Here is a 21,528-nt window from a genome sequence, read left to right as displayed (position 1 = left end):
ATTATAAACCACAGAGCAGGGTAAACTTCCTTCTTAATGTCAGAGGAAATGTCAAGGTGACGTGGCAGTGACCATCTGTAGATGGGAGTCAGAAACAGGAACAGAAGATGAAGTTTTGGCTCCTTAAAACTTTCAGCACCTTTATATGTGCATACAGCCAGTTACACATCATTTTGGAATGTATTTACTTAAATATTAATTCAGAAAACCCTTATTATTGGGTCTAACAGGGACTAGATTTAAGGCAAAATATCTTTGCTTAATTGATGCAATAGTATAGACACATAACAAAGGGAAATGTTTCAAATATTCACTAGAATAGACTTTTCTAGCCTCTTAAAACATTTTGGAGGCATAATTTATATAGCATTAGTTTGAAATGCCATCTATCTATTTCTTAGATTCTCTATTCTTTAAAATCTCTAAGACATCTGTGTGGCATTGATTTGTTGTCATAAAGGAAACAAAAATATAACTTAAAAGTACTTTAAATATAATTTTCATAAGGTATTGAATAGTTATTCGTATATTTAGAAGTTAATATAGAAATTAATTTATTGATAATTTGAAAATAGGGAACATGACTAGGTATCAGATTTGGGGACAGGGTGGATGGGGTCTGCCATTCACTGAGATGAGGATGAAGAATATATTTTTTAGGAAAAATGGTAAGCTCATTTTTTCCATATTTAGGAAACTAGTACTTAGAAATGGGGGGATGGCCAGTGGGCAATCTAACGGATATCTCTGGAGCTTGAAATTCTGGCTTGAAATATGGATTTGGTATCCATTGGCATTGGTGACAGTTAAGTAAAATATAGTATGAGAAAGAAAGCACATGAACAGGGCCCCAGGGAGCGCCAATATTTAAGAGATGAAAGGAGACAAGGGGGAGCCAGGGGTCGGAGGAGAGATGACAGGGAGGTGGAAAGAAGACTGGGAGGAAGTGAAGTCCTGAAAACCAAGGGAAGGGAAATATTGAGACAGCATCCTGTGCTGGGGAGGTCCGTAAAAAAGGGTTGAAAAATACCCATTGAATTAAGAAAAAAAAAAAAAGTGCCTGCCAGTTTTGATGTGAGTATCCTGATACAGCTGTGTCTGAAGTTCACTTTCAGGGCTTTGAGAACCAAGTGCATGGTGAGAACTGGAGCACTAAGAGGAAATTTCTCTTAAGAACTTGCCTGAAGGTTGAAAAAACAAGGAGTGACTAAGTAGGGCTTTAGCAGAAGGGATTTTTTTAGAGGTAGGTGGGGTTTAAACATTGTTACCCATTTAGAGGAAGGAAAGTAAAAAGGGTTTCTCTGAAGATACAAGAGAGAGAAGGTATGATAAACGTGCTTTCCTTGAAGAACCAGGAGGAGCTGGCTCCCAAACACGGCGTAGGGACTGGTCTCCGATAGGACGAGAAAAGCAGGAAGTATATAAGAATGGTCTCTAACTCCTCTGAGACGCAAAAGGTCAGGTGGTTGAATGAGAGATGGAAGAAGGAAAGATGTATTGGATGGGAAGGTAGAGGTAACTGTTGTTTTCTTCTGTCCGTCAAGCAGTCATTAAGCACATGTCCTGAGCTCCTGTTACATTTCCGGCACCATAATGGGGATTAATGGTGAAACAAAACAAATATGATCCCTGTCACCGTAGAGTGGGGGGAGGGGAGCAGACATGAATTTTTATTGTTTTTGTTTTGTATTTTTCCAAGAGAGGGTCTGTAGCTTCATAATATTTTCAAAGGCATTCAGGAAGACCCATAAGCTGGGTAGTAAACATTAGAATAAAAATTCTAAAGATGGTCTATTTTTTATCTTCATTTTAAAATATTGATATATAATTGACATAATACTATACTAGTTTCAGGTGTATAACATAATGATTTGATATATGTATATATTGTAAAATGATCACCACACTGAGGCTGGCTAACATTTATCACTATGCATAGTTACAAATTCTTTCTTTCTTGTGATGAGACCTTTTAAGATCTAGTTGCTAGCAACTTTGAAATATTCAGTACGGTATTATTACTTATAGTCACCATGCTGTACGTTACATTCCCAGAACTGATTTTTTTTTAAAGACTTTATTTATTTATTTGACAGAGAGAGAGACAGCCAGCAAGAGAGGGAACACAAGCAGGGGGAGTGGGAGAGGAAGAAGCAGGCTCCCAGAGGAGGAGCCTGATGCAGGGCTTGATCCCAGGACATCGGGATCATGCCCTGAGCCGAAGGCAGATGCTTAACAACTGAGCCACCCAGGCGCCCCCAGAACTGATTTCTATTATAAATGGAAGTCTCTATCTTTCGACCACTTTCACCCATCTTGCCACCCCTCCCCCTCACCTCTGGCAACCACCCATTTGTTCTTTCTATCTGTGAGATTGTGTTTTTGTTTTCATTCCTTTTTTAAGATTCCACATATAAGTGAGATCATATTGTGTTTGTCTTCCTCTGTCTGACTTATTTCACTTAGCAAAACGCCTGTGAAGTCTATTCTTGTTGTCGTATATGACGGGATTTCCTTCTTTTTTACTACTGACTAATATTCCGTTGTGTGTGAGTGTGCACGTGTGTGCATGTACCACATTTGCTTTATCCATTCATCCATCAATGGACACTTAGGTCTTGGCTATTGTAAATAAGGCTGCAATGAACTAAGGGTGCAGAAATCTTCTCCAGTTAGTGTCTCATTTCCTTCAGGCAAATACCCAGAGTAGAATTACTGAATCATATGATAGGTGTGTTTTTAATTTTTTGAGGAACATCCATAACTGCGTTCCATAGGACAGACATTAATTTTAATCATACAAATAAATACAAATTTTTGGTACCAATAAGAGCCCTGAACAAGAGGGTTTTGAAGTTTTGGGTTTTTTGACTCAGTCAGAGAGCTGAGGGAAGGTTGCTTGACAGATTTTTGGAAAATAGGGAGAGAACACTAAATACATAATACTTAATAAATGTTAGCTTTTCTTTCTTTTTTTGAAAATCGTATCATTTGGAAGAGACAGTATGTTTCAGCATACATTAATCTTCTTTCCCCTATGTCCCTTTACAAAACTTTCTTCATCTAAGATGACTTGACATATTTGTGAGGGAGTTCCTTATTTTCTTTTTAAATAAATGTACATGTTTACACTTCCAAAATGAGAACCATGAAGGACTGCATAAGGCATTTTTAATGGGCTGTTCCTGTGTTCCTAGTTTGCAGGTATCACAACTAACCTTAAGTTGAAAAATATTCTCATCCTGTAAGACTGACGACACATTAGACATGCAAAAATATTACCACATTATGGATAATGTAGAAATTGAACATGTTTTATCATCCCATGTATTGCAATAGGAGCTGGTGTATTTATAATTCCTTTACTGCCTTTTCTCAGGAAATCTGAAATTAATATGCACTAGGAGGCTGACTTCTGGATAAGGGATAAGTTTTTTAAAAAATGAATTAAGTGGTAAAATTTTAAATCTTGGACACTCATTAAATATTTCACAAAGGAATATAAGCACATTTATCATATCTTGGCCTCTTCTCATTCTGCTCTTATTTCTTTCCACAATCACCATGCTTTCTTCTTTTTTTTAATTTCAATATAATTAACATACAATGTTATATTAATTTCAGGTGTACAATATAGTGATTCAATAATTCTATACATTATTTAGTGCTCATTATAATAAGTGTGCTCTTAATGCCCTTTACCTATTTCACCCATCCCCCCAGCTACCTGTCATCTGGCAACCAGTTTGTCTGTTCTCTACATTTAAAAGTCTTTTTTTTTTTTTTTGGTCTCTTTTTTCTTTCTTTGTTTGCTTTGTTTCTTAAATTCCACATATGAGTGAAATCATATGGTATTTGTCTTTTTCTGACGGACTTATTTTGCTTAGCATAAAATTCTCTAGCTCTATCCATGTCATTGCAAAATTTATATATATATATATGTATATATATATGCATATATATATATATATATACATAAATAAAATCTGATCCTTATCACCTTCGATATATATATGTATATATCACATGTTCCTTATCCATTCATCAGTTGATGGACACAGTGATATTGCTGGGTCATAGGGTAGCTCTATTTTTAATTTTTTGAGGAACCTCCATACTGTGTTCCAGAGTGGCTGCACCAGTTTGCATTCCCACCAACAGTGTAAGAGGGTTCCCCTTACCTCGTCCACACGTGTTGTTTCCTGTGTCGTTGATTTTAGCCATTCTGACAGGTGTGAAGTAATATCTCATTGTATTTTTGAACTCCTTTAGTTTTTGTTTGTCTGGGAAACTCTTTATCTCTCCTGTTATTCTGAATGATAGTCTTGCTGGTTAGAATATTCTTGCTGCAGCTTTTTCCCATTTGGCATTTTGAATATATCATGCCACACCCTTCTGTCTTGCCAAATTTCCGTTGAGAAATCTCCAGCTAGCCTTATGGGTTTTCCCTTGTAAGTTAAGGACTTCCTTAGTCTTTCTGCTTGTAAGAATTTTTCTTTATCACTATATTTTGCAAACTTAATTACAATATGTCTTGGTGTTGGCCTGCTTTTATTGATTTTGATGGGAGTTCTCTGTGCCTCCTGGATCTGGATGTCTGTTTCCTTCCACAGATTAGGAAAATTTTCTGCTATTATTTCTTGAAATAAATATCATTCCCCCTTTACTCTGTCTTCTTCTTCTGGAACTCCTATAATACAAATGTTATTACGTTTGGTGGAGTCACAGCATTCCCTAAGTCTATTCTTGTGTTGCATAATTCTTCGTTCTCTCTTTTGTTCAGCTTCATTATTTTCCATTATTTTTCTTCTACATCACGTATTTGTTCTTTTGCTTTTTTCAGCCTACAATTCATTGCATCAGTCCTGTTTCCAATCTCTTTTACTGCATTCTTCATCTTTGAGTGATTCTTTTTCAACTCTTTTATCTCTGTGGTAAGGGTCTCTCTGACATCTTCTATTCTTTTTTCAAGCCCAGTGAGTATCCTTATGATTGTTGCTTTAAATTCTCCATTAGGCATGTTACTTATATCTGTTTTGCTTAGATCTCTGGCCATGGACTTACTTTGTTCTTTCCTTTGGGATAAATTCCTCCATCTTGGGATTTAGTCTAAGTTTCTGCCTTCTAGTGTGTGTTAGAAAAGCCAGTTATATCTCCTAAAAGTAATAGCCTTATAAAGAAGAGGTCAGGTAGTGTCCAGGGCCTGGTGCTTCAGGGAGTGTCTCTGGTGTGTGCCGCATGCACTCTGCTATCATGATTCAGCTGCTCTTTCTATCAGGCCAGTCATCTGCAGAGGCCCTCCTTGTCTGCTGTGGGCAGTGTTTGATCCCTGGCCTGATCATGGTGAGTTTTCACTAGGAGTGCTTTGGTTTGCTTGTGAACTGAGACTTGACATCAACTCCACCAGAACTGAGGCCCTGCAGAACTCTTTGGTTGGAATATGTGGTGTGGGCAGAGGTTTGTGCTGGTTTTCTGGGGGAGGGGCCTGCCGCACTGGGAGAGAAGCGAGCTTGACCGAGAAGGGCAGTCCCACCAGATTGCAGGGAGGTAGGGTGTGGTGTAAACAAGGTCGGCAGCCCGTGTTGGTGCTGTGCTCCTTCCTGCAGGTGGCTTTGTGTTCATGCTGAGGGGTTGGGAAGGGAAATGGTGTCAGCTATTTGTTCGCAGAGTGGTATCTCTGCGAACATTGCCTTTCAAGGATACACTCTGAGAAGAGCAACTAGTCTCCCCTCTGTGTGCCCCAGGCTTCCCCCAGATCACCGTTTCCATGCTGTCTGCCGTTGGGTTGTTTGCCTGCCCTCTCCCTAGGAGCAGGGTAGTGCCCTCTGGGCTCTATCCCAGCCAAGCCCTCTGACCTTTAAAACTCCAGGCTGTAAGCCTTGCAAGAACTCACAAAATTCAGTCTTTCTCATTTTTCCAAGCCAATGGCTTTGGGGAAAACTTCTCCTTGTGCATTCCCCTGTGTGCTCCTCTCTCTCTCACCTTTCTCCTCAACCATGGATCCCTTCCCTCCATAGCACCCCGGATCCTTTTCTCCCCTAAACCTCATCTCTGCACTTCCTACCTTCTTCAATGTGGCCTCTTCTCTCCTGTTAGTTTTGGAGTTTAGTCTTTCGGTCTGCAGGTCAATTTTTGGGGTCTTTAGGATGATTTGATAGTTATATAGCATTTGTGGGATGAGATGAGCCTAGGGTTTCCTACTCTGCCGCCATCTTCCTCTCCTCACTATTTGACTTTTTGGGGTTTTAGATTTGTCTCTCATAAAATGGGTTCATTATGAGGTTAATATGAGCACATGTGAAAGCACTTAGAATAGGCCTGATGGGTGTTCCATAGTATTCATCCACCGGCCTCTTCCTTGCCATGTAAGTGCTTTCCTGAGAGGAGCTGATAAAGTTTGGTATGTTGATCCTGAGAGTTTTCTGACAGATGGATGTCACAAGTATCTCTGGGTCTTAGTTTCTTGACTGCAAAGAAATGAGGGGATTGCCCTGCATTGTTGGACTGTCACTGAAGTTTTTTTTTTTTTTTTTTTTTTTTTACTCTAAAACGTTAGGGTTTAAGGAATTGAAGGAAACGAGTTTGGATGGAAAGGTGAGGAAGGGGATTCTCAGTAAAGGTGCAGTGTATATTAAAATATCTAGGGAGAAGCACAAAGATAAGGGGGTCTGGTGATTGTTGTGGAAATGGAGAAATGCTTGGTGAGGAATGCACAATAAAAAAGCACCAAAGGGGTAAAGGAGATGGGAGTCCAAATAGCTGAAAGACAAGTGTGATGAACCAAGCTATTTAGCTACAGCTTTTTTTTTCCCCCCTCCTAAGAAAGACACCTGACTGAATAAGCGATGACATGGAGAGAGCTGAATGGATAGCCAGGGCACCAGCCTTCTCATCTATTTTCCTATGATCTAAAATAGACAGACTATTTTAGGCATAGCAGACTGACTCTGTCTAGAAATGCAGATGAAGATTTGTTTCCTTTTCTGAATTGAAGATACTGTTGGAAATTTCCCAGGTTAATGTTATGAACCAGGTGTGGTGGTGGGAGGTCAGTGGAGAGCCTCGGGTAAGTAACATCTATGGATTTGGTCACCTTCACCTCCTGCCTTTCAGGTTCTCTGGCTACTGATCCAATTTTTTTAAAAAAATTAATTTTAATTAATTATTTTTAAAAGATTTTATTTATTTATTTGACAGAGAGAGAGAGCACAAGCAGGGGGAATGGCAGACAGAGGGAGAGGGAGAAGTAGGCTCCCCACTGAGCAGAGAGCCTGACTGGGGCTCAATCCCAGGGTCCTGGGATCATGAACTGAGCCAAAGGCAGACGCTTAACCTACTGAGCCACCCAGGCACCCCCTGATCCAAATTTTTATGATACCAAATTGGGAAATTCCTAATACATGCAAACTTTTGCTTAAGGTAGCTAAATAGTGATTCATTCTTTTATTCATCTATTAAATGTTCGCAAATGTCCTAGGTAATGGGCTAAGAGTTGGGAATATAATAGTGCATGAGATGTCAGCCCTCACCTCTAGAAATTCTGAGTCTGAGGGCTGATAGGCTTGCATGAACATGTTCTTAAGAGACTGTGGGAGGTGCTGTCATACAACTGTGTTCACAATCTGAAGGGGACTTAGGAAGTGTTACTGAAGCTATTAGCCGGTGATCAAAAGTGCCTCACTAAAGACAGTAACTATGTGTTTGAAGGTGATCTATATATCTGGGTGCTGCAAAGTCAATAAACATGAAAATAAAGGAACATGGAAAGGACAGGAAACAAATAATTCTTTTTTTTTTAAAGATTTTATTTATTTATTCGACAGAGATAGAGACAGCCAGCAAGAGAGGGAACACAAGCAGGGGGAGTGGGAGAGGAAGAAGCAGGCTCATAGCAGAAGAGCCTGATGTGGGGCTCGATCCCATAATGCTGGGATCACGCCCTGAGCCGAAGGCAGACGCTTAACCGCTGTGCCACCCAGGCGCCCCAGGAAACAAATAATTCTTAAGCATCTGTTTAAGTGCCTGACATAACCTGGGTAAATTTATGGAAATGATGTTACTTCATTCTCACAAACACTCTGAGTCCCAAGTGATATTATATTCACTTAACAGGTGAAAACACTTTAGACTTGAGAAAAAGTAGTTTCCCCAAAGTTCCACAGTGAGTTGGAGGCAGAAGCAGGATTTCAATATATGTCCACAGTCCTTCCACCACATCGTGTGGTTACAACCCAATGAGACAAATAAAGGCTTGGGTGAAAGAGGAAGTGGGAGCACTTGGTTTTGCTGCCTCTGTGAAAACGAGTATGTGACTCAGATATTTCAGACAGTGGGACCTAGTGGTTTGGGTTGTCAAGGTCTGTAAATATTTCGGTTACTGACTTCAGGATGCTAACTCAACAACAGAAGCTTGCTGTCAGCCAGAAACTGGGATGAGCTCTGTTTTCGAGTTTGTATATAGACATGCATACGGGAACAATGAAGCCCCTCTGGTTGATTTTCACAGAAAACCGAGTAGAGCTGAATCTCATTTATTTGGAAGTTATAAACTCACACATCTTGCACTTGACGAAAATCAGCAAATCAGTAAAACTCTACGAGTGCTCAGATAGATGTCATAAACAACAAATAATAAATCTCATGCACTGTGCTTTTTATTCCATTCAAGACGTCCTCAAGCCCTCAGTCTATTCAGGATTGCATATCTGGTTTCAAATCTAGTTGGAAGATAAAAGCAATGTCTGACAAGAAAGGATTAGACAAAAATGGAAAAAGCAGCTTCAGGGACCCAAAGGTCTCAGCAGCAGTTCCGATAAGGGTCAAAGACCCTGTGTGGATACTGGAAATTACCCTTGTAACGTGTCCACGAAAGAAAGCGGATGTTTTCAGTGTTGACCCAGAGTCATCAGTCGAAGATTAAACTAATTTCAGGCTATTTTTCTAAGTGTGTAGGAAGTATGTATCGTACATTTACAATACATTCAGTCGTCTAAGAGAACTAACATGAAAAAGGTGTCGCTGCTTGAAAGGCTAAGACATCAGCCATCTAGAAAGCTTACTAATTATACAAAGTGATGTATACTCAGATTTTAGATAATCTGGTGCCTTATTTATTTATGAACTCTCACTTCCAATGAAATGGGGTAAGTGGCCCAGAGATAATATCCTCCTTTTGGCCCAGAGGAGAGCGGGAAGAAATTCCACCATCGCAGGGATCCACTATGCCTCCTTACTCTGGCTTCCCGCTGGAGCTGCAGTGTTGTGGGGCGGGGGGATCTCCCTGATCGGTCCATATTCCCTCTCCTAATCTAAGATCCACGGACTTGGGGAGTGGGGACACAAAGGCCTTTGCCGATGGCTGTTTGGAGGTGGTATGCCCTCCCCCTCAACACACCCACACAGACACTCACACTTCTTTGTACCAGGTCCTCATTGTGAATGTCACAACAGTAACTAAAAATACTTTTGAAGTGTGTGTTAAGTAATCATACTGACAGCTTTTTGTTTTACTTCCTTATTCTTGCCCTATTATAATTGTGCTAAAAGTGCCAAAGTGTCTGATGAAAAGTCAAAAGGAGTCTGACATGCAAGAGAGAGAAAAAAAATAAAAGGAGGGGGCTCAGATAATTTGCAAAATAGATAAGGAGTCTTTACATGATTGAGTCAAATGTACTGCTTCTTAGTCGGGGTTTGAAATGTTAAATCAATTGGTTTTTTTCTCTCTCAGTAAGAGAAATGCTGACCCCAAGTTTCACAAAGCTGTTAGATGTTTTTTTTCAGAAGTTGCGAGCGCAGACCTAAGAAATAGGTTTGCTGGTGTGGGCTCATTGTGACATTATCTTGTCAATGAGGTAGGAAGACTCATGCCACTTCTACTATTCCCTTTTATTGACAGGATGTTGCCACTGTTGTCCAATCAAGAGAAACCACCACTCCCTAATTATCTCAGTACAGATCTCAGTAAGATATTTGCAAACACTCTTAAAGATCTTACTTAAATACCGTTTGTGTTTGTCAGAGTTTTAACTTGTTTTATGCCCTGGACACCCTTGGTAGTCTTAGGAAGCCTAAGCCCACCCTTTTCAGAATGATGCTTTGAAATGTATAAAACAGAATACAAAGGACTACCAGGAAACCAAATACATAAAAATATAATTATAAAAAATTTGTGATATAGAAATAATAAGTTTTTTTATCAATGCATTAATTAACAATCTAGCAGCAGCAAGTGTAGTGACATTTGAAGGTGATGATGAGTGTAAGTGATATTTTCGGATAGCTGCGACAACCCCAATGGGAGACGAGTGTACCTGGGATTTCTACAGGAAACAAATTCACAGATACTGCTAAATACTTCCGTGGTTTGTTGCCAATATTTGTGTTTGAAGGAAATGTTATATTTCAGTTAGAGATCAGTGAGAATGAAGATCAGTTTTCCCCCATCTAAGTGTACAGACTCCTGGACTGTCTGGGAGCCCTAAGTTAAGAACGCCTGGCATACATAAATCATTTTCACAGGTTTGTGAGCATGGTTGAGATGAATTTCTTCAAATACTTATTTGTATATAATTCCAAATGCAGTAATGAACACTTGTATTTTTAATTCTCAAGTGGAAATGTCATTCCTTCATTTGTTTATTCATATTCTTACTTAGAACCTGCCTTGTTTGTGAAAGGATTTGAGGCAAGTTGCATAAATGCATACAGCAAAACGGAGTGAAATTGCAAGGAAGTGGATGAGAAGAAAAGGTTAGTGTGAAGGTTAAGACACAAAGTGTATGTGGGAAGGCTCTAGATCTTTGCTGAGGACGATGACGTATTGATTCTAAGTTTCATGATACACAGCGCAAAGGGTAAGAAACAGTTATAGATTCATGATCGCATCTCCTGTAAAATCAAATGAGATGCCAACGTTTTGTCTACTGAAACTAGAGAGAAATTTCATCCATAGACCTTGCCTCATAATGACTGTCTTAGTCAGCTCAAGCCGCTATAGCAAAACACCATTGACCGGGTGTCTTAAACAACAGAAATTTATTTCTCACGGTTTTGGAGGTTGGAAGTCCCAGATCAGCGTGTCGAGATGGTCAATTTCTGGTGAGAGTTGTCTTTCCAGCTTGCATAGGGCCATCTTCCTGCTGTGTCTTCACAGGGAGGAGAGAGTGCTCTCTCTCGTCTCTCTCTAAGGGCACTAAGCCCATCATGAGGTCTCCACCTGGTGGCCCAATTACCTCTAAGAGGCCCATCTCAAAATACCTTCATATTGGGGGTTAGAGCTTTAACCTTTGAATTTTTGGGGCAACCTGATTCAGTCCATAGTAATGATACACTATAATGAAATTAACGGTACGTTTAAAAGCTTCCTTTCTTTCATTGGTCTATCTCTTATAATTTCTCAGTGTAATCAATGACATATGTTTCTGCTGGCCCAGCTTACTGTTGAAATGGGTTTAAAATTATGTAATGTAATTTAAAAAACCTTTTTGGAGGTATGGAGTATTACCATTTTTTAGTACCACCTCGTTGGAGGTACTTACTCTCAAAATGTAAACTAGTGATTATTAATTTTTACATGTCATGGACGAATTTGGGACTCTGATGAAAGCTATAAAAGAAGACACACGTTAAATTCTCCATACAATTTTAGGTAATCAGAGGCCTCTTGAAGTCTCAGCGCTCTGAATAATAAATCACTCTGGGATATAGAGTAATGGCTATGCCTTTGAACATATTATATAAGTATTGCTTATTGTAACCGAGTGTTTGACATGGACTGAGAGCCAGCCAGTTGGATTTAACACTCCTGGCAAACATGAGAATACAGCTATTCTGTGCTGGAAAGTAAACAAATGCTTTACTAGCTTAGAGAACAGGAAACCTGCAGGCATATTTAACAACATACAACGCTAATATTTCAGGGTCGGAGGGGTGCCTGGATCACACAGCCTCGAATCTAGTGCCTGAAATTCTCATGCCCCTTGGAGGACATCAGAAATCTCAGACTACTACTATTGCAAGGCCCCGGGAGATGACCACACTGATGTGGGTACAGCCCCTAGACCCACCCCTCCCCAACCTCCTCCACCACCACCCCATCCTTTGCCACAGCCCAGCTGAGACCAAGCTGTCATGAGAGGGATCGGATAGTGGGGTCGATCCAGACTTTGTGGGGCCTGAATCTTATATGATTTGGAGAGTCTTCTTAAGGAAAACAATACAAAATTACAAAGAGAGAGTTGTAAGAAACTTAGTATTTAAAAGACATAACAGAAATGAGGATAAATTTCAAATTTTGAAAAGCTGACAAAATACCAAATGCAACACATTAATCCAGAAAAATAAGATAATTTTAAAAGTAAGTGCCTGACGTACCTCTCAAATCCATTCCCCTACATTTCGAGCTGCGTGCTTTTGGGTTGCCTCTTTATATGACAATGATTTTGTAAAGTCATTTTGTCTGGAGAGCATAGAGAGATATTCCCGTCTTTCATCTAGCATAAGTTGATCAGAATTGCTCTTTTGTTTTTATTGATTGTTTAGAAAAACTTCTTCTGGCTTTCCAGTTGATTACTGGTAATGTAAATTTTTAGGATTTCTCGCTCATGCGTCTTTCAACTGTGAGCTTTACATTTGGAAGAATTCCGCATAAACTTGTTTCTGGTTCTGCACATCAGAAACCTTATTTTCCTCTGCTATCCACTGACACAGGGAGATACAGGACTTGTTCATATTGTAATATGACTTCTGGCCCCGAGCCAGCATGTTATCATGCCAGGTGAATTGGCCAGTGGGAAGTAGAATGTTCCAGGAAGTTATTACTATACCTGAAAGCTAGCAATAACTTAACCGTACAAGGAAGAACGTGTAAGCAACATAAGTATATCCCATTAACTACAAAACGAGTATGTCCATTTCTAGAGATGCCTGCTCTCAGAACTGGCAGCTCACCCTCATGTGATTTTTTTTTTGCTTTCCTCTTCCCCAGCACTCTCCAAGGACTGCCTCCATGAGGCTTCAGCCATCTTCATAGCATCTTCACAGAATCCTCTGGTAAGATTCCTTAGAGTAGGGGCACCTGAGTGGCTCAGTCAGTTAAACATCTGCCTTCGGCTCAGGTCATGATCTCAGGGTCCTGGCGTCGAGCCCTGAGTCAGGCTCCCTGCTCAGAGGGGAGTCTGCTTCTTCCTCTCCCTCTGCTGCCATCCTCCCAGCTTGTGCTCTCTTTTGCACATGTGTGCTTGCACTCTCTCTCTCTAATCAATCAATCAATCAATCAATCAATAAAATCTTAAAAAAAAAAAGATTCCTTAGAGTATAGGCTCAAGAGAGCAAGGCCAAGATGGAATGAAGAGGGAAATTTTCCCTACTATGTCTCAGAGGCCAAATCTTTCCAAGTTCTTTGACACTGGGAATGTGGACCCTTTTCTGGAAGGACCCTGTTCCCAGCTGCTGGAGTATGATCTTACTATAGGTTCCAATAAGACAAATATTTCAGAACATACTAGCCTAAGATCAGCATGAGAAAAGGCCACTAGGAACAGCCTGGGATCCATTTCCATTCATAGATACAAGGATATTTAAGGCCATAGATACATGGACCATAATATGACTACAGTGATTTTATGTTGGAAAATTTAAACCTGATAGAACCATATGCTCATTTCAACTATGAAACTCAGTACAGCACACATGGAATATTTTAACTGATTAATATAACTTTCTGGCAAATACCCCAAAATAACTGGCTGCAAAATATATGCTTCGAAAAGTGGCTGAGTTAACTTACTTTATAGATTTATTGATGACAAGCCTGTTACATGTGGAGCAAGTCTAACAAAGATACTCACTTTGGGTTTAGAATAGTTGGTCAGCAGCTCTTCTTTGCAGGGTTCGAGTATCAAGGTAACTTCTCCATTAAGGTCAGTCCTTGCTGGCAATAATAAAAGCTGTTTTTGAATTTAAGAATTCTAATTTTATTACCTATGGAAGGGGAGTGTTTATTGATTTCATCTAAAAGCAGAGTAAATTGCTGAGCACATGAAATGTCTGCTTCTTCCAAGCTGATGGAAAGTACAATGTTTACTTGTTTCAATATAGTTTGGATGGGAGGTTTCTACTTTGCTTGTTTGTTAAAGAAAAAAAATCCATTTCTCTCAATGTCTACATTCAATTAAAAATAAAAATGTTCAGAGGTTTAGAATAAGTGAGAATACTCTTGATATAATGGTTTAACCTAAAATTTCCTCTTTTTTGGTCTTTACCCACAAAAAGACCAAACCTGTTCATTATTTTTAATGGAGATGGACAGAAGATGTCCTTTCCTTCTGGGAGGAGATGCGAGACACATGGTAGTGGGAAAATTTCCTCCTTTGTGCATGAGGTCTTAGAAAATGAGCGGTAGGATGGTGGCCTCGAGGTGGTAATATGTCCAACATTAGCTTCACTTGGCTTATAACAGTTCTAAAAATGGGTTTTCATTGTGTGCTAACCCAACGATTGCTTTTATAAATTATTCAGGCATAGAATGTGTGAATTTTGGAAAAATAGATCAGAAGGGTATCGATTCACAATTTCAGAACAATTTTTTTTTTAAGTCATAGCATCCTTTCTTTGAATGCAAGTGTGCCCTGAAGTCCAAGGTGAAACCAACAAGTGCAGACACACCCGCCCCACCCAGGGGCTCTGCAGCCCTGCCTAGGCTCTCCCTCTGCCCTCGCCGTACTGACACACGGTTGGGCAGGGAGCAGGTACCCGACTTCACCTGCTGGAGCCTGACTGGTCAGCGTTTGAGGAGGCTAATCCTTCACAGCAGCATTTTAAGTCATGGACAGTTCACAACCCTTCTGTGAAGGAAATAGCAGTATTTGCTGAGAGCTTCTGGGTGAAATACCCCAACAAATAGAAATATGGTATCATTTCTTCCTTTGATATCACATGAGTGTGTGTGTGTGAGAGAGAGAGAGAGAGAGAGGGAGAGGATGGAGAGTAAGAAAGGGGAAATGTGGGGCGCCTGGATGGCACAGCAGTTAAACGTCTGCCTTCGGCTCAGTGTGTGATCCCGGCGTTATGGGATTGAGCCCCACATCGGGCTCCTCTGCTATGAGGCTGCTTCTTCCTCTCCCACTCCCCCTGCTTGTGTTCCCTCTCTTGCTGGCTGTCTCTATCTCTGTTGAATAAATAAATAAAATCTTAAAAAAAAAAAAAAGGGGAAACGTCGATGCTGGTAATCTAAATAAGAGTTGCTCATGCTCCACTGAAAGGAGAAGAGACACTTAACAGTATTTCACTTTTTAAAAATATTTTATTTATTTATTTGAAAGAGAGAGCAGGAGCAGAGGGGCAGAGGGAGAGGGAGGAGTAGGAGGCAGGGCTCGATCCCAGGACCCTGAGATCGTGACCGGAGCCAAAGGCAGATGCTTAAGGGACTGAGCCACTCAGGCACCCCCAGTATGTCATTTGTTAAAGGAAGTCTACTCTCTATTTCTTTTGCTTTCGAGTTTGCATCATTTTTCAGTTGAATTAACTGGGCACATTCCAAACAAATAAAAGTGTCCTCTTGATTTGAGATTCTATAATTGATTACTTAATAACTCATGAAGTGTTTGGGAAGTTAAAGTTAAACTGCTGGCTTAAATTTAGTCTGAGTTATTATTGAGAAATTTTCTACAAACTAATTCTAAAAAGACATTTGGGGGACAATTTGAGAAATTGTTAAATCAAAGTAGTGTGTATATGAAATATCATTGCAATATATTTTTCTAATGTGTCCTTACATTTTTTTAAGGAAATTATTTTATGGTTCTCTAGAATTGAGCCAGATGATCCTAAATCTTCTGTTTTCCTATTAACAGTGAATTTGAGTTAAACAATCTTTGCATCCTGCCGTTTACGCAGCTCTTTCCCTAAAAGAACATAGAAGCATTAAACAATGAGATATTTGAGATTGCCCCAATCATGGAGCCTTCAAAGTGTTACTGGTCTTGTTCTCAAAAGCTCTTCTTTGCTTTATGTGCTGGTTTGCAAACACTGAAAATGCACATGTGGACGTTCAGATTACCTGGCCCCCTAGGACCTTCTGCTCAACAACTGAGATAAGAAAAGAATGCTCTTCAGAGCATTACAGCTCATTAGGGTGCTGTCTAAAATCTCATACATGCCTGATAAAGTTAGTGGAACGTCAGGGCCTCTGCCGTGATTAAAGGATCTAAATGTGAGTTGTCAAGCAGCTCAACTATTAGCTATAATCCACATCCATGCAGAGCCCTAAGATTAGGCCTTGTAGACACAAAGCTATATATATAGAATACCCCTGGTTACATTACAGATTTTCCAAATGGATGGAAGAAAATGGAGCAGGAAATACACATTAAGAGTAGGTCTCTCTGGGCTTTGAGATGATGGGTTAACTTTAATAGATTAACTTTTCTGTTGCATTTTTAAGTTTATAACAATGCAACTATGTATTTTTTTATACAAAAATCTTTATTTCTAAGAAGTGGAATTGATGATGTGGTTATTGGGAGAGCCAACTTTGGAGTAAGGACATGATGAACACGGGTCTTGAATATAACTCGTCCCTTCCAGCACTTGATAGCAGGCACCACTGTCAGACGTGTCTATCAACTTTGGGTTTAAAACACATGCCCACCGTGGTGATCAGGGAGCTGCAAGAAGGACCAAACAACAAGAAATGTAGTGACTTCAGACCAATAGGGAAGGGAAGGGGGAAGATTCATGGTGTGAGAAACATTCAGCACCTGCAGGCTATCTACTCCTCCCTCCCACCATGGGAAGTTGGGGATGGGTGGGTCCTGTCAGCCTCCTTCACTTTAATGTTTCTGTGCCTTTACCCAAAACCACAGGTGCTGACATCCATGTAAACAGCATTTTATTTCAAATACCCATTTTGGTCAGAGAAAGGAACAGAAGGAGAATTTTCCTACGTGGAGGAAGTTGACAGATGAGTCTCTACTCATGGGAATGTCTCAGGAGGGTGGCGGAACTTTGGGGTGGGCTGATGAGCTTGAAAGATGTGATTGTGGCCTCTGGGAGAAGCGGAGTAGGGGAAAGTGACAAAACTGAGAGGTGAATTCTGTTCTTAGAATTCTGCCTTCTTGAAGTCCCCTTCTAGGGAAGCTCCTTTCCCCTGCCTCCGCGAGCCTGGCCTCTCTGGCGGTCAAGGTCCAGACAATCACACACCTAGGAATTCCTCACCCCCAAGGCCTCCTTTCCTTCAGGTTCCTCTTCCTTGTTTTCATTTTTCTCAGTGCTTGCCTTCATCCTCATCAAATGTACACAGAGTTCACCCTACATCAAGGATCAAAACATGGAAAAGTCTGAGAGTCACAAATTTTGCCTCCTTCACATAGCTAATAATTTGGAATAATTTATAATTATTCAAATTATCCAAAATAATAGTATTTTGAGCCGCATCAGGATGAGAGTCTGCCAACATGGTCTGTGATGTTAGGCTGCAGCCAACCCACTGCTAAGGCGCACCTGCGTGTCAAAGTGGGTTGCCTCCCCGCTGGCAGAACCAGTGAGCGGTGGGTGAGCAGCTGAACAGCTTCAGAAAGGTGCATCGCAGGGGGTCCCAGAGCCCTGGGGAAGGGGGCAAAACTTCTCAGCAGTTACAGTTTAGACAATACACACTTGCCTGAAGTCTGGGTCCCCAAAAGGAGCTGGATTGGAGGGAGAGCCCTGGGAACCCTGCTTAAAGCCAAGATGAGCAAGGAAGTCTGGCCCCGTGGAAGGAGGCATTGCTCTGGGCATTGACCCTCCCTGTTCTTACTCCTTCCCTTCCTTCTTCTAGAGTGTCTGTGGGTTCCGAAGGGAGAGAGCTCATCATGTAGTCAAAGGAAGAGTCCTCATCAAAGTAATGGTCAGCAACAGGTGTGTGTGGGGGGCGGGGGGCTAGCGGAGGTTGGGGGGCACACAGGCTGCAGATGCCCGCAAGAGCAGCAGACTTCATGGCAGTAGTCTTTACTGTAAAATGGGAATAAAGACAGGACCCATTTCCTAGGGCTGTTATGGGAACGAAATGATCAGTGCGTGCACAGCATTTAGCACAGGACTGCACAAATCAAGTGATGATCCGAGCTCAATACATGTTGGTTGTTGGTATCTTCATCATTGTTTCTGTAACCCCTTCTCTCTAGTTATCTGCTACTTATTTTCAAGTGGGTATATAATTTGATTTTATGCGATCCAATAAGATGAATTTTGGGTGTTTTTGTTTTAAGCCGAGAAATGGCTTCTCAGGATGTATGTGAAAAGGGTCAGATTAAACCTTAAGTGAACTGAGCTCGAGCAAAGTTTTAAAAATAATTGTGGCATCTCAAAGTTGAATTTTTACCGAATAAAAAAAATGGGGCACTGGTGTCATTTCTTGCTCTAGGAAGATTGTGAGAATAACTAATAACACTTGGTGGAAGTTAATATAGTATTGAAAGTAGTAATTTTAACAAATTTGAACTCATTTTCAAAGACATAAATGGAATAATTTTCAAAAGACATCAGTCTTTATTTTTGGGGGAAATTACAGTGATTAAATTAACTGCAGGCAGCCTCTCTTATTGTTATTTGATGATAATAGTCTGTTGTTGAGGATTGGTAGGAAAAAATGAATGATATATGTTCTATTAAAGACTTCACAGCTGAAAAATTTTTCATCACTCTGGCCCACGACAATTTACGTGCTCAAGGCCGGGGTATCCAATGCAGCTTCCTTTACTGTCTTTGGCCTGAAAACGAATCCAAATGAACAATGAGAATAATGCATTTCCTAGGATTAAAATGTAGATTTTTCTTTTAAGGGGTGAATAATACGCCAGTTCAAAAGAAAACGATATGCTTGCAGAACTCTGTGAAAGTTGAAGAAGGAGTTTTGTTCCTTTGTTGAGTATTTCCAGGATTCTGTCTCTGCTTCCTTATGAAATGGATCACTGGACAAGGACAGTAATATCACACCCATTATGTAGGCATTTGAAATTACTCTTTTACTTTGAAATGAGGTATTCAAATCACCGAGTGCTGGGAAACCGTGCACGGATGAAAATGTAAGTGGATCCTGGTCTGTCATCTGAGCTTGAGGCGCTCTGGCAAAGTGGTTTTTATTGGTGGAAAATATCACCCTATTTCTTCAAGACCTTTCAAAACTCAAAATGATTTAGATAGTATATCTGAGTGTGAACACCACCCAAATAAGCATCTGCACTTGTCCTTACCTGGACATGGGTGGTACTGCTTTCTGAATTTCAGTATTACTGTGAAAGTTGTCTGGCTTTTATCCCCACCAGTACCTTTAACTCCCAGTTTGGAAAACCTCTTTATGCTCTTTCTGGCTGGATTGTCTACTTAAGGATCTATGCTACCGATTGTGAATCAAGTTACATACACTGATAGCCAAACTTTTCTTGATTTGACCCTAAACTAAACAATACTGGGATTGTGAGGCCCGGGGGTAAAAGGAAAATGAAAAAGTTATTAATTTAATATGCTAAGAAGTCCTTGTGCAAATACTGATGACTATGCTATGAAACAATGCTATTTTCATGCTCTGGGAAGTAGAAGGAATTGACAAAAAAAGTCTTCAGGGGAAAAAAGAAGAGCTGATGAATTACTAGTCGTACGAAATGCAAAGACATAAACATGAACAAAAGCCAATTACTTGGCATTCAATACAGCTAACACTCATCCACTTTTATATTGTTTCCGCTTTGATTATTGTAATTTCAAATCATTACAGTTGGAAATGTTTTGATAAAGCATAATATTACATTACCTTATAATTGAACATACAACTAAAACTGTAAGGCACGAAGTTTGGACAATGGAGTGTTAACAGGTTGTAGAAGAGAAAAAATGTCTAGATTTATTTGACATGAAAGCACAGGGCTTCTTCCTCAGCGTGATATTTACGGTATTTCTACGCTTAAATTTTGGCCATAGATACAGTCTTCCTGGTTCTATAAACTTGGATAAATTTGCATTCAGCAAGAAAACATAATTACAAATACCCACCTTGTGGGGTGGGTGTGCACATTAAGTAAATGAATCCATATCAGAGCATTTTGTAAATTGCAAACTGTGACTCTAAATTTACTTTATAGGAGGCAATCCCCAAGTGTTAATGATTGAAAGAAAATGTTAATCTATTTTGTTTTTTTCTAATGTATATAAAAAAAGCATTCCCACTTCACATGTGTGCCTCTGCCAAAATTTTCACCTGAGTCTAATTGTGAAGAAACAATTAGATAAATTCAGTTTTGAGGGACATTATGCAAAAACAAGTGGACTCTGCAAAAATGTCGGTTGTCAAAGACAAAAGGAGCTATACACATATGACAATATATGAAATGGTGACCTTGAGTGAGTCCTGGATTTAAAATAAAATATAATAAATACCCAGACTGAAAAGGACATTCCTGAGACAATTGGGAAAATTTGAACTGCATATTATGTAATGATAGCACTTCAAATTTCCCAAGTATGCTTATTATTACGTAATCATGGTAGGATATTTGTTCTCAGGAAGTACATGCTAAAGTTTTTTTTAAGTTTTCATTTAAATTCCAATTAACGCACAGTGTAGTGTTAGTTTCAGGTGTACAATATAGCAATTCAACACTTCCATACATCACCCTGTGCTCATCACAAGTGCCCTTCTTAATCCCCATCACCTATTTACCCCATCCCCTCACCCCTCTCCCCTGTGGTAACCATCACATTGTTCTCTACAATTAAGAGTCTGTTTCTTGGTTTGCCTCTCTCTTTTCTTTTGCCCCCCCCCTTTGTTCATTTGCTTCGTTTATTAAATTCCACATATGAGTGAATTCATATGGCATTTGTTTTTCTCTGACTGACATATTTCACTTAGTATAATACTTTCTAGCTCCACCCATGTCATCACAAATGGCAAAATTTCATTCTTTTTGATGGCTGAGTAATATTCCATTCTATCATCTATCTATCTATCTATCTATCTATCTATCTATCTATCTGTGTGTGTGTGTGTGTGTAGATACACACACAAACACACACACATCTTCTTTATCCATTCATCAGTTTATGGGCACTTGGGCTATTTCCATAATTTGGCTATGGTAGATAATAATGCTTCTTTAAACGTTGGAGTATATGTATCCCTTTGAATTAGCGTTTTTGTATTCTTTGGATAAATACCTAGTGGTGTGATTGCTGGATCTTGGTGTAATTCTATTTTTAACTTTTTGAGGAAATCTCATACTATTTGCCAGAGTAGCTGCACCAGTTTGCATTCCCATCAACATTCCAAGGGGGTTCCTCTTTCTCCATATCCTTTCCAACACCTGTTGTTTCTTGTGTTGTTGATTTTAGCCATTCTGACAGGTGTGAGGTGATGTCCATGCTAAAGTTTTTAGGGATGAACCATCTTTATAAGTAATTCCCAAATAGCTTGGCCAAATATTTATACGTAAAGACAGAGAGATAAAGCAAATGTGGCAAAATGGTAATAATTTAGGAATCTAGTGAAGGCTATCCAGGTGT

At 39.8% G+C, this 21,528-nt stretch overlaps 1 protein-coding gene across 5 annotated transcripts in view; it reads left to right on the top strand.

The window, feature by feature from the left end:
- Positions 1-21,528, top strand: part of IPCEF1 (interaction protein for cytohesin exchange factors 1) — a 169,967-nt gene that overhangs the window by 24,980 nt on the left and 123,459 nt on the right. For 2 of the 5 annotated variants that reach the window (XM_045805392.2, XM_045805389.2), the window contains exon 2: positions 12,986-13,050. The exons of 2 other annotated variants lie outside the window; for them this stretch is intronic. The gene's annotated coding sequence lies outside the window, so the exon portion shown is untranslated. Of the gene's footprint in view, positions 1-11,918; positions 12,043-12,985; positions 13,051-21,528 lie in introns of all 5 variants that reach the window. One more of the 5 variants, XM_045805390.2, reaches the window with a different exon arrangement.

The sequence above is a fragment of the Ursus americanus genome, chromosome 11 (assembly GCF_024610735.1).
Source record: "Ursus americanus isolate L20-20 chromosome 11, mUrsAme1.1.p, whole genome shotgun sequence".
In the NCBI taxonomy this organism is placed as follows: Eukaryota; Metazoa; Chordata; class Mammalia; order Carnivora; family Ursidae; genus Ursus; species Ursus americanus.
Note: the sequence above shows the minus strand (reverse complement) of the source record. Positions and strands in the feature narration are given on the sequence as shown.